Raw genomic sequence first — 13,911 nt, 5'->3', positions numbered from 1 at the left:
CAGGACCAGACTTATACATAGCAGATTCTGGATAAATGTTTTTTTTTGTACAACACTAAAGAACGGTACTAAAATGTTTTTGGGGCATATTTTTCAGAAGAAAATGAATAAAAAAATTACAACATATCAACAATTCCCTATGTATAAGTCTGGAGAATACATCTATGGATAACCACACACAATTTAATGAATGCTTCTGAGGCTGAGGAAAATTTGTGTGGGAAGAGTCTGACTTTTAGAAAATGGAAGTTAAAGACAGTGTGTTTTATTAAGTGCATTTTGGAAATGCCAGAGACGTCAAATACTGCATTAATACTCCATATACATATGTTTATATACAATACTTTATGTACAATACCAGTCAAAAGTTGACAGACCTACTCATTCAAGGTTTTTTTTCTTCATATTTACTATTTTCTACATTGTAGAATAGTAGTGAAGACATCACGTAGTAACCAAAAAAGTGTTAAACAAATGAAAATATACATTACTTTAGATTCTTCAAAGTAGCCACCTTTTGCCTTGATGACAGCTTTACACACTCTTGGCATTCTCTCAACCAGCTTCATGAGGAATGCTTCTCCAACAGTCTTGAAGGAGTTCCCACATATGCTGTGCACTTGTTGGCTGCTTGTCCTTCACTCTGCGGTCCAACTCATCCCAAACCATCTCAATTGGGTTGAGGTCGGGTGATTGTGGAGGCCAGGTCAATATTATGTTTACCATATATTAAGTATATACATGTACATCTACCACAACTAACTATATTAAACTACTGCATACAGATGTAAAAAACACAACTTATAACACACATAGACATATAACCAGTAACCATCCCAGCTAGCTCAGGAAAACTAGACCATTAGTAGACCTATAGGACTTGTTACTAAGGCCCACTAATGTGCTCCTATTGAAAAGCACAAGTCCACCTGACTTGAATGAAACGTCTCCGCACTGACTGTGTGGGATCTCCTGCCAAATTGCAGAGTCAGGTGAAGCATATGGTCGCTGCATCTGTTGAGTCTGTAAGCTCCTATCCTATGTTGGGACCAAAGCCATGACATTCATTCACAATCTGATTTAAACACTGGCCATATGTTGTCAATGGACTCTTCATTCCTTAGTCAGCTCACCAACTGGCGTGGCTCACCTCTCATGTTTCACCTGAGGGTGAGTAAGCATGAACAAACAATAATTATACTAAGATATAATTATATATACATATTCATGAATTAATATATATAATGAGCATATATATATATATACATTCATTAATTCATTAAATACATTCATGAATTCATGAATGTAACATTCATGAATTCATGATATACATTCATGAATATGCATATCATTAATGAACAATAAATATACTGCTAATATGTTAGGTTACAATAGATGCAAGCTATATATGTTAGATTTTCATGTAAACACTTTTTGTAACACTTTATATTATAAATTAAGCTTAATATGTGATATGTTACAATGTTGTTACTAGAGTAATTACAATTTTACTCAGGTAAAATATCTTGATGTTAAGTGTTACCAAAATACATTACATTTACATTTAAGTCATTTAGCAGACGCTCTTATCCAGAGCGACTTACAAATTGGAAAGTTCATACATATTCACCCTGGTCCCCCCGTGGGAATTGAACCCTGGTCCCCCCGTGGGAATTGAACCCACAACCCTGGCGTTGCAAGCGCCATGCTCTACCAACTGAGCCACACGGGACCTACATTAGCCTACTCTAGTAACAAAATTATATTAACATGCTGTATAGCAATGATGAACATTGAATCTGTAATTTTTTTGTATGTATTTTTTACAAGTTTACTATGACTATTTTCCCATCTATTTGGCAACAGATTTTCATGCGAATATTAAAAAAAAAATCCCAACAGAGATGTTTACATCAAATGGACCTGTTGCAGATAAAAGGCTGGGTGTGATGACATAGTTCACATAAAAAATAACTTTTGCAGTTCAATTCCCATGTACCGAATAAAGAATACAAATTAAATGGGTTTCCTCGTATTTTCAACTCTACTGATGGTTTTGTCAATAACAACACAATATATTGCAAATGTGCCCACTTTGGTCTTGACACACGTGCTCTACCGAACAGCTGGCAGATACAGTGTGGGAGAATAGCCTACGTAATGAGATTATTGTGGACAAAAGAGCGAGATTTTTTTTAATCTGTCAAAAAGCAGCCAAGCATCGATCATCATTTTTCCAGATGAAGACCCTCAATATGTATTGGAAAGGAGCACCAATCACAGCGTGCTCTTTCACACCGCATTGTGTAATTGATCATAATTTGTTCAATCTGTAGCCTAATAAACTACATTCGTTCCCAAGTGGGGAAACATATAATCGCGTGACTATTTACGATAAAGGCATTTCCTTCGCTATTTCTCGCAAAATTCATTTTACCGACACAAAAAGATACCACCTTTTCTAGAGCATTTTATTTTGACAACATTTTGAAAGTTTACCGACAAATTTGCTGTTTCCAACAGGCCTGGGGTGACATTTTTTAGCCGACATATTTAACTCGCACTGGTTCTAGATCAATATTGTGCAACGCGCCTTCAATCTTCAAATGTATTGCGTTCCTAACCTACCGTATGCATTCCCTCCTAAAACGTGGTGGTCTGACTCCATTCCAGGTTTTGCGGTGTACCTTGGATTCCAGTAAGGCGTAACGTTCAGGAATCAGCATCCCTAGTGCCACACACGCTGCTGCTCAAGAAAGAAAAAGTTTTATATGAGACCCGTATCATTTTAAAACCACCATATGACCAAACAATTTAATAAACGGTTACAGATAAGTATCATATGGTAAATATGATAGTGAATTATGATTGTAATTGACAGTAAAAAAAAAAAATGAATATGTAAAAAAAATAATATGTAATTGTAATATAATCTGTTTTAACATATGGTTTATTCTGTTCGCTTGCATTGCATGGTCTTTAGCTAGTGGAAGAAACTATTATTGCACTCCAAGCAGCCAGCATGGTCTTTCTTTTTTATAAGAAAAACAAAACGTGAACTTCCTGTTTCGGGGTGGTCCACATACTTTGGGGAAGGAGGGAGGGGGGGGGGGGAGTGGGGAGGAGAAGAGAGGTCTCGCATTCCACCATTGACTGTGGAACCAACTTCGGGTTTGCGGGCGTTTGGTTACCGAATATGGGGTTTGTTCAGTGCTGTCCTGCACACTGATTTCGTGAATTACCTATAAAGAAAACTATGGAAAGACGCTCGTAAAAAATTGGACAAAGACGTTAATTGAACTCGGGAGGAATAGAAGAAATAACTAAAGGATAATTCATGCAGCTCCATCTGTATGTCTGCCAGAACGCAGAGAGAGAGGGAGCTTTATTGGAAATTCTTGAACCCCCAGCGGGACGCAAGAGATCTCATCCCCAAGCTTCCAGAACGTCCAAAGTATTGGGATCAAGTCAACAAACTGATGCAGACGTCTTCAACTTTTCATAGAAGGTATTGCCGTGCTTATTCTATTCAGTCTCCATTCTACGTTAAAAAATCGTTGATATGAGTGTTTTTGCAAGGACAAGTGGTACTGAAGGTGTCTTTGTTGTTTGTTTCTATGGCAAGTCTTATTTTGATTGACCAGTCATGTAATGTCATGTTGACTATATATTATGGCTATTGTCAGATTGCTGTCACCTCGGGTGAGGATGGTCTAATTGGTACACATTCAATCTAATAGGTGATGGTGATGCGTGCTGTGTTTACATTGAATAAACAGAATTAATCAATGTTAGCCAAAATTTCAGCAAATTAATTGTTTTGAGTTATTTAAATGTATTTGATTGTAGGCTATTGCTGTCAGTGGAGCACATCTGAAATATCTTCAGTGAATAGTACATTTCAATAGAATACCTTATTTTAACTAGTGAATAATGCCTCTCATTTTCAACTGAGCGTTGGACTTTCCCAACTCATCTCTCACTTCTTTTCTTGGCTTGTAATTCTTTCAAAGTGTTGACGGTTGAAAATAGTTTTTCAAGAGTCAATGCATGTTTTAGCGTTTGTCTTTGCACCAAGAGATTTTGCTTTATCGTGCCTAAAAAAAAAGAACCCGAGAGTTTTGGAATTACACGTCTGGCGCGTCCCACCAAGACCTAGTAGAGGTTTCGACAGTCTATTCGGCCTGTGACACAGCCACACAGACTCAAAAGCCATGGGCCTGCACGGCTCCTTGCCATGTGTGTCCCAGAATTCCACAGAGGGGTTGTAGGGGCGCATGATAACAGCTGTTTCTCGTAACCTGAAATACTTGAGGTGCCAATATATTTTTCAAATGTCCTCTGTCAGGACACCCACAGCCACAGCAAAACAACATCATTATTGACCAGATATGTAGGCCTATGACATAAGATCCAAGTTCTTTGGTGATCATGTTTTTCAAACTTTCTTTCTTTCTTGAGAAATGGCCCAAACCACAATATGAAATCACACATGACGCTTGTTAATCTCAGTAATTACTCTTAAAGAGTTTTTAGGCGTTGATCTGCTAATGTGGTCAGATTATGAACCTTAGACAACTTTAAACTAGTATAGAGGGTTTGTCAATACTAGACTGACCTCAACAGGCAAACCCCTTTGTATCCTTTATTGACAAGGAGGAGAGCCAAAAGACTGTTGTATGGCAATCAACACACTCCACAGCCACAATATCGCTCAACAACAAATAATGCCTGAATGTTTATCTGGTCTGGTCACACAGTCAGGGAAAACCTAACCTTGCGACCTGATAAGAAAAATCTCCTGACCTTATGGGACAACATGGCACATAATTACTGATGAAATAGAAAGGGATTGAGATTTAGAGCAGCAAGGAGAGGAAAAGAGAGGAGAGGACCGAGGAGAAGAGAGAGTTGCACTTGTCCCATGACTGGTCTGTGGTCTGGTTGGTGTGAAAACCTCTGCAAAGGATCTTCCTCCTCCCCCTAGTCTTTATCAGAGTGTGATGGGCCTGTGTTACTGCCAAAAGGCTCCCCGCTAGGACAGGGCTTAAACAAATAAGGTATACAGGAAGTATCTCTCTTCCTCTATATGGCAGCTACCTATCGGAGCAGTAAGATGACTTGTACTCTGTTTTATCACCAGCTAGCTGATAAGTCTGTTTTCTCATGTACCTCAGAGTTGATCTATCTATTTATTTAACCAGACGGCTCAGTTTTAAGAAGCACATTCTTATTTAGAATGATGTAATTGAGAGGCCATGTTTTTATTACCGTATTATCATTCATCACTGAAGAAAACGGTTTGATCGTAAAACGTAGCCTATAATGTTTTTAGAAACCTATTTATCATAAACATACATATTGTGACTAACGGGTGAATGTTTATGGAAACAACATAGGGAAGTGGTCTTGAATTATGGTTGGAGTTTTCAACGAGGCGAGCGTTCAGCGGAGTTAGACACACTCAGTCTGGAAGTCCCTTTCCTACAAAGAAGACCGCAAACAAATCAAAGTGAATACAAATCGAAAGTCCAGGTAAAGACGTAGAAGAAACCCGATTTTGGACGCTGGCACTAGGCATTGCCGAGAACACACTGGACGCAGGCCAGACAAGACCATGGCGGACCACTGCCGGGCAGACCAGGCAAGCAGCAACAAGTGGTGTGTTTTTGTCCAGCAGATTCCATTTTAGTCCGCTAACCGTGGTACACGTCACGTGACTCACAGCATTGGTCACATCCCCCCTCCCACCTCTCCAAAAGAGAGAGAGAGAGACCACCCTCACTGGGATCAGAGGCCCTCAATCAGGCCCTTTCACACCCTGTGAACCTGAAACAATCCGGCTTTAATAGCAGCTGTCTTTCCCAGGCCCATGGACCGTTAGAGCGGCTGCAGCACTGCCATAGGCCCTCTCCGAGCAGAGCGGCTGCAGCTAGCCTAGCGCTGTGTGGTGCAGAGAGCCAGGGACGTGGGACTGGGCTGTGGATGCACCAGGGGAGTCACACACACACGTGTTAGCACATGATTCTCGGTGCTCCTAGACCCCTCTCTTTCTTTCTTTATATCCCTGCAACTCTCCCTTTCTCCCTTCATAATTGTGTCTCATTTTCTGTGAGGATTAGACAAAAAGAAAGAAAGGGTGTTTTTTTTCTGTTCATTTCTCTCTCGCCGTGGTGTTTTGGCATGAAAGCGTGCCCGGTGGCAGTGCTGTTTCTCAGTCTGTTCCTCTCTTTCTCTCGCTCCCTCTCCTTTCTCCATCTCCTTGAAAGTTGTCGGTAGTTTTATCTCTTCTTCTCCAACATAATAACCAAGTTATTGGTCACATTCCTTGAATCCCTACTGCATACTAACTTAGTTCTGAACGTCTTCCCCATAAAACCCTTGATGAAACAGCTAGTGTGGTTAGTCTGCCTTAGAAGGAGGGGAGGAGTGGGGGAGAGAAAGAGAATAGGGGTGGCGGAGGAGCACTTGCTTTACTAAGTAGATGGTTGACACAAGAGGGCAAAGGCATTAGACATTTTGAAAGGTTGAATGGCATTAGCGGTGGATCACACAGAATGGAATGGGGAAACGTCGTAGTCATGGGAAATATCTGGAACATGGTTTTTCACTGTTGGCAGGTTCAGTTGAATGGCTTGGAAATGGCTTGAGAAATTAAATTAAATGAACTTTCAATTAAAGAAATTTCATTTACATATTCTCATCCCCCAAAAATGTTATTTATTTATTGTTCATTTTTACCAGGCAAGTCAGTTGAGAACACAAAACCTTTCATCAATGCCTAATAATTGTGTCTCTCTGAGCATCTATTCTTACATCAGTTGTAACACAATCAACCGTAATGATTTCCAAGTAGTTAAGAGCAGAGGAAGCTCAAAGTGTGTGTGTTCAGAGCCCGCGGGGGTGTCGCCTGTGTGTGTGTGCGTATGTTTGGCATGCACATGTGTGTGTGTGTGTAGTAGCATGTGTCAAAGGAATGTGTGGTGTAGTAGTTCGGGTTGAGAGAGAGGCAGAGAGATAGAGATAGGGGGAGAAAGAAGGAGGGAGAGAGCGAGGGAGAGAGAGAGAGAGGGGACAAGTGAATTGAAAGAGAGAGAGAGTATTGTTGCTGACAGTAACAGGCGGAAAGGGGAAAGGGGGATACCTAGTCAGTTGTACAACTGAATGTCTTCAACTGAAATGTCTTCCGCATTTAATCCTCTGAATCAGAGAGGTGCGGGCGTCTGCCTTCATCGACATCCACGTCTTTGGGCGCCCGGGGGAACAGTGGACTGGATACACCTCTTCTCTCTCTGATCCAACAGGCCTTTGAATGAGGGTGGCGGACTGGGGGAGACAAAGGGAAAGAGAGAAAGAGCGATGGAAAGAGAGAGGCTGCTGATGTCCCATGTGGTAGATATTAAAAATAAAGCGGGTGGTAATGGGAACCAGGTGAGGGACACACACACACACACACACACCCATGGGAGTCGTATGCCGCCACTGTGATCCTTGCTAATTTCCCTGTTGTGTTAGCATAGCCCGTCACAATGAGGTCCTAGGAACTGATCAGGGTTTACGGACGGGTACTGATCAGGATCAGTCAGTGGATGTATAAGGGTCAGATAGAATAGGACGAAAGCAGAGTGAAACATTATGAAATGGCAGTCGGAAATGGAAGTGGATAGTGGAGTAAATGGTAGTCGAGTGAATGGGGGTTTGATAGCCAGTCAGGGCACAAGCTGAATGAAACATATTCTATCTGTGTGTGATGAAAGAGGAAAGGTAGCCCTTTGGATTTATTTTCTTCAGATCACAATTTGCATTGTCTTGACTTTTGAAAATTGTTGGCTGTCCTAAATTGTCAACATCATCCATCATCCAGTTCATGTTAATATGAACAGCACATGCAAGACAGCGCTTCGTATCTGTACCGATTGTGTTCACTTTTGTAGCGAAACAAGCAAATCTAAATGATTGAATTGGAATATGTGTAAGTTAACAATAAGTCCTTATCGCTTCATATCTTGTACAGGTTATACCGCACTTGATTGAAAACATCGACGCAAAATACAAGGAAGACATTCTATTTGGGGTTGCCGAGTTGCTGAGTGATCGCTTTATCTTTAAACTGTGTGTGTGCGTGTGTGTCTGTGTGCGTGCATATGTGTGAGTGCGTGTGCATATGTCTGTGTGTGAGTCTGTGTGTTCTCTAGGGAAACGCTGTTGATGACTCACCCGGTGTCGTTCTCTCTGCAGACAAAAAGAGACGACGAGACAGTGTTTTTTATTTCCTTCTGTTGCAATGGCAACCAGGCGTTAGGGCTCCGTCACCCGGGTGATTAGAACACTCTGAATTTTGAACGTTGATGTTCTCTCTTCTCTTTCCTCTTTTCTTCTCTTCCAGCTTTCTGTAAACTTAACAAATCAGAAAATCCTCCAGAAACAGATCACTAATCCAAACGCCCTCAGCAACATTTAACACGGGCCTATAAGACTGTTAAACTTCCAGTCAAGTCAATAGCGAAGCGGAGAAGTTCATACACAGTCACTTCATTTCCACAGCGTTTATGTGATAAGCTATTACATTTTACTGCTGGAACAATTATTTCCGACTTCCAGTGGAACTGGAAGGAACGCAGACTTCCGTACACGCACGCACGCCCGCCCACACACACACACTCTCTCTTCATTGCCTCGGCGGTTAGCACATTGCGTGTGTTGATGGGCCTCCAACCCTCCACAACAAATCTACTATCACAGCTCTGAGATAATGATCCAGATCAAGGAGGGAGTTGTCTGGCAGAGGTCCTGATTCCTGAACCCACAGTCCTGTTCTGTCGTCACCAGTCCCACACCAACAAACTGACTACAGGAAGAAGATCCTCTGTTCTTTCTCTTCTCTCTCTCTGTGTGTGTGTGTGTGTCCTCTACCTCTGTCTCTGTCTGTCGCCCTCTCTCTCTTTATCTCTCTATCCTTTTTACCTCTCTCTCTCTATCCTTCTCTGGCTTTGTATCACATTCATGTGCATCTCCATTTACTTGTAGTTCATATTCTGTTTCACTTTTTCAGTGACTAGTAGTAAAAAATAGTTAGCTTTAATATGTTTGTTGGGTTCAAAATATGTTGTTTTAATATGTTGTTGGGTACAAAATCTCACGATCGCACACCACTTAAATCAGATCAAATCAGCACGCGTGGTCATAACGTTATCGTAGATAATTTACTAGACGTTGATAGAGTAATGTTGTAAATGACACACACACACCTAGATAAGTTACCAGGTAGTTATAGATAGAGTCATGTCAAAAGTAAAGTAAATGACTGAAGCTGGAGACTTATATCTCCCTCACTAACTTTAAGCATCAGCTGTCAGAGCAGCTTACCGATCACTGTACCTGTACACAGCTCATCTGTAAATAGCACACCCAACTACCTCATCCCCATATTGTTTTTATTTTGTTGTTGCTATTTTGCACCCCAGTATCTCTACTTGCACATCACCATCTGCACATCTATCACTCCAGTGTTAATGCTAAATTGTAATTATTTTGCCACTATGACCTATTTATTGCCTTACCTTCCTAACATTACTACATTTGCACACACTGTACATATATTGTTATATTGTGTTATTGACTGTACGTTTGTTTATCCCATGTGTAACTTTGTGTTGTTGTTTGTGTCGCACTGCTTTGCTTTATCTTGGCTAGGTCGCAGTTGCAAATGAGAACTTGTTCTCAACTGACCTACCTGTTTAAATAAAGGTGAAATAAAAAATCTAATAAATAAAGTGACACTCAAGACTAGATACTGTACTTCACTAGTTGTAAGTAAAAGGACACACACACACGACTATATACTTTACTAGACATAGATAGTGATAGGACACACACGCGACTATATACTTTACTAGACATAGATAGAGTGATAGGACACACACACATGACTATATACTTTACTAGACATAGAGTGATAGGACACACACACATGACTATATACTTTACTAGACATAGATAGTGATAGGACACACACACGCGACAATATACTTTACTAGACATAGATAGAGTGATAGGACACAAACATGACAATATACTTTACTAGACATAGATAGAGTGATAGGACACACACACGCGACTATATACTTTACTAGACATAGATAGAGTGATAGGACACACACACGCGACTATATACTTTACTAGACATAGATAGAGTGATAGGACACACACACGCGACTATATACTTTACTAGACATAGATAGAGTGATAGGACACACACACACGACTATATACTTTACTAGACATAGATAGAGTGATAGGACACACACACACGACTATATACTTTACTAGACATAGATAGAGTGATAGGACACACACACGCGACAATATACTTTACTAGACATAGATAGAGTGATAAGACACAAACATGACAATATACTTTACTAGACATAGATAGAGTGATAGGACACACACACACGACTATATACTTTACTAGGCGTAGATAGAGTGATAGGACACAAACACACGACTATATACTTTACTAGACATAGATAGAGTGATAGGACACACACACGCGAATATATACTTTACTAGACATAGATAGAGTGAAAGGACACACACACGCGACTATATACTTTACTAGACATAGATAGAGTGATAGGACACACACACATGACAACTAAATGCTACAATCACAGTCACCCCAAACAAGTTGTAGATAGAGTTATGGTCTTTTCAGACAACCAGTGGCCATCGTTAGCAATGTCGGAAGTAAGGTGAGGCACAAACATGCAACTAAATGCCACAAGAACTATCATGCACCATCCCCAAGGGATTCTTCTTTTTTTTAAAGACAAAAACATGCAAAATAATGTATCTTTCGTCTCTCTGTGTTTTATGCATTTACTTCAATTTGCAAGAGGCTAAATGTTTCTCACCGGAGAAAGCATCCGAGAGAACAAAACAGTGCCCTTCTGTCTCAGTATGTGTACCCAGTCTATCTGACGCTGTCGGGACAGAAAGACTATGATATTGTTGCTGCCCGAGTGGCGCAGCGGTCTAAGGCCGTGCATCTCAGTGCTAGATGTGTCACTACAGACCCTGGTTCGATTCCAGGCTGTATCACAACCGGCCGTGATTGGGAGTCCCATAGGGCGGCACACAATTGGCCCAGCGTCGCCCGGGTTGTAAATAAGAATTTGTTCTCAACTGACTTGACTTTTGGGGGATTAGTTAAATAAAGGTTAAAAAATACAAATAAATAATAATAATTGAATGCAAGGGAAGCCAGTGAACATCTGGCCTCCATTTATTTAAAAAATAATAGCCAATCAGCATTGAGCTAAATTGAGTGAGCTCAGATGTGAATGGTCCTGGCACACCCCAAAAAAAGTGTCAAGGGAAGCCAGTTTGGATTTGGCTTCAGACCAAATGCCGTTATTGACAGAAAAAAAACTTGAATTGTTGCGTTGTGTTGTTGTCCTCCGGTGGCTAGCTAGCTAAAACTGTCCCTTTCCTAAATTAGCCACGGAGATAGGTATTTGGACATGTGGTTTTACTTAATTCTCCGTACCGGCCAATGGTTATAAAGGCGATTCTGATCCAACCATAAATTCATACATTGTACCGCTGGCCTGAGAGGAGGGAAGTTCAATATGTAGCTAGATGTAGTATGCTAATGTTAACTAGCTGGCCTGGCGCTTTGTTGCCCATGAAAGGAAGTTGGCTAATGAGCAAATATTTTTGCATCACCGTGCTTGACCACACTGTAGATCATGTAACTGTTTGTTACATGCAATATGTTCTGTGGACTTCACCGGACAGATGTTGCTCTCCGGTTTTGTAAACTGTGTCTTCTTATTGTCTCGGCCTATTTGTCACAGTGTCAAGGCATGTGAACTAACAGGTTATAGAGCTAACACCGCAATTATTATTATTAACACATAGGTTGTAATATGGCTTTTTGGGGGGGGATTGGCTTTCCCGGGTGATTTTACCCACACACTGCTACTGCTGAGAAGTATGAAGCCATGTCCAGAAGATTCCTACTTTTTACTAAAACTGTCTTTTAGAGAACTCAAGAACTGACTTTATAGAGCAGACTACAACTGATTCCAGAGTGATTAGAATTAGAACTGACTGTAGAGTTCTAAACTGTTAATTCTACACAGTGCTTTGACGTGACAGGAGGAGATTTTACACCGCTCTATCTGTCTGACACACCTTCTAAACAAAGGGACTTCTGAAGATTACAAACATTTACAAAAAATGACAAAATCTGTAGGATTTTATGATTTTCAGAATGAAACGTTTGACAACAAGCAAGGTCCAGGTGATTGTGTTCAGTTCTAGATGTGATATTGTAGCGCTATTTGTAATCAGACAAAATTTTAAGATGAACCAAAACAGGATACACAACACAACAGCAAACACAATAAAGCACTCGTTGTCTTTTTTGGGGGGGGATTAAATAGACTAAAAGTTGAGTAAGTTGTTTGCTCGTTCAAGCTACATCTGTGCTTTGTATTACGTTTCTGTTTACTCATGTTGTATACAAACCGGTAAATGAAACTAGTCAATTAATGCTTAAAGGAATAGTCAACTTCCTCTTTGAAAAAAATATGGAACATTGAGACAACTGTTAGTAGTTTTCAAGGGGGGGGGGGGGGGGACAATATGGAAGTTACATTTACCCCTTTTGATCTTAACGCTTCTACCAGCGTACATTTGAATCTTCTTTATCTAACACATTATGTGGCGGAAGCTGAACAATACAAGTCTCTCACACACACGCACACACACACACACACACACAGCTAGCTACAGACACACGGATAATACGCACACGTAGCCAGCTATACACCAATACCAATACTGTTTCTGTTCATTCAATGCAACTCACAAGACAAACCCAATTAAGCTTAGAAAAATAATATTGTTGGCAGGAACTGAGAAAGAGTTCGGTTTCATCACCGCTGGGATTCTCTCTCTGGAAAACGACGGAACCAAATAGAGTGAGAGGATTTTAGAGGGGGGAAAGGAGAGAGAGAGGAGAGATAGAGAGAGAGGGAGAGTGAGAGTGCATTTTAGAGGAAGAGAGTAAGAGAAAGAGAAGGAGAGAGGAAAAGCAGAGAGAAAGGGAGGGGGGGGGGGGAGCTAGAGACGCAGATTGTTTTAAATCCGCCTTGAGTCAAGCTTTCAAATTTATGCCCATAGGCTGCTTCTTGGGTGGGCTGCAGGCAGCAGCGGGGAGAGAGAGAGAGAGGGAGAGGCTGGAGTAGGAAAGCAGGGGAAGGGAAAGTTGCCGACTGATTCCACACTGCTCAGCTCCAGCTTTCCTGCTGGAACACATTTTACAACTCAACCGTCCTGGTCTGACTGGCAGCACACCTCCCCTTTCTCCCCCTCTCGCTCTCTCTCTCTCTCTCTCTCTCTTTCATTCTACTCCTCCATGGGGCTTGTTTTTCACTCATCCCTTCAGTCTTAATGTTAGGATTGTCTCTGAAATAGTATTTCCTTTAGGTTTTCTTGTCCTGAGAAATGAAGGCTGTTCCATGCGAGAAATTGCCAAGAAACTGAACATCTAGTACAACGCTGTGTACTACTCCCTTCACAGAACAGCGCAAACTGTCTCTAACCGGAATAGAAAGAGGAGTGGGAGGCCCCGGTGCTGTGCTAACATAATTGCAAAAGGGTTTTCAAATGATCAATTAGCCTTTTAAACTTGGATTAGCTAACACAACGTGCCATTGGAACACAGGAGTGATTATTGCTGATAATGGGCCTCTGTACGCCTATGTAGATATTCCATTAAAATCAGCCGTTTCCAACTACAATAGTCATTTACAACATTAACAATGTCTACACTATAATTATGATCAATTTGATGTTATTTTAATAGACAAAAAAATTTGCTTTTCTTTCAAAAACGAG

At 40.9% G+C, this 13,911-nt stretch overlaps 1 protein-coding gene across 1 annotated transcript in view; it reads left to right on the top strand.

Annotated features, from left to right (window-relative positions):
* The first annotated feature begins 3,139 nt into the window (after positions 1-3,139).
* The window catches only part of LOC129814841 (zinc finger protein GLI1-like), a 129,832-nt gene continuing 119,060 nt past the window's right edge, over positions 3,140-13,911 (top strand). Inside the window, exon 1 of the mRNA XM_055867917.1 lies at positions 3,140-3,508. The gene's annotated coding sequence lies outside the window, so the exon portion shown is untranslated. The remainder of the gene's footprint in view (positions 3,509-13,911) is intronic.

Source organism: Salvelinus fontinalis, chromosome 18 (genome assembly GCF_029448725.1).
Source record: "Salvelinus fontinalis isolate EN_2023a chromosome 18, ASM2944872v1, whole genome shotgun sequence".
Taxonomy (NCBI): domain Eukaryota; kingdom Metazoa; phylum Chordata; class Actinopteri; order Salmoniformes; family Salmonidae; genus Salvelinus; species Salvelinus fontinalis.
Note: the sequence above shows the minus strand (reverse complement) of the source record. Positions and strands in the feature narration are given on the sequence as shown.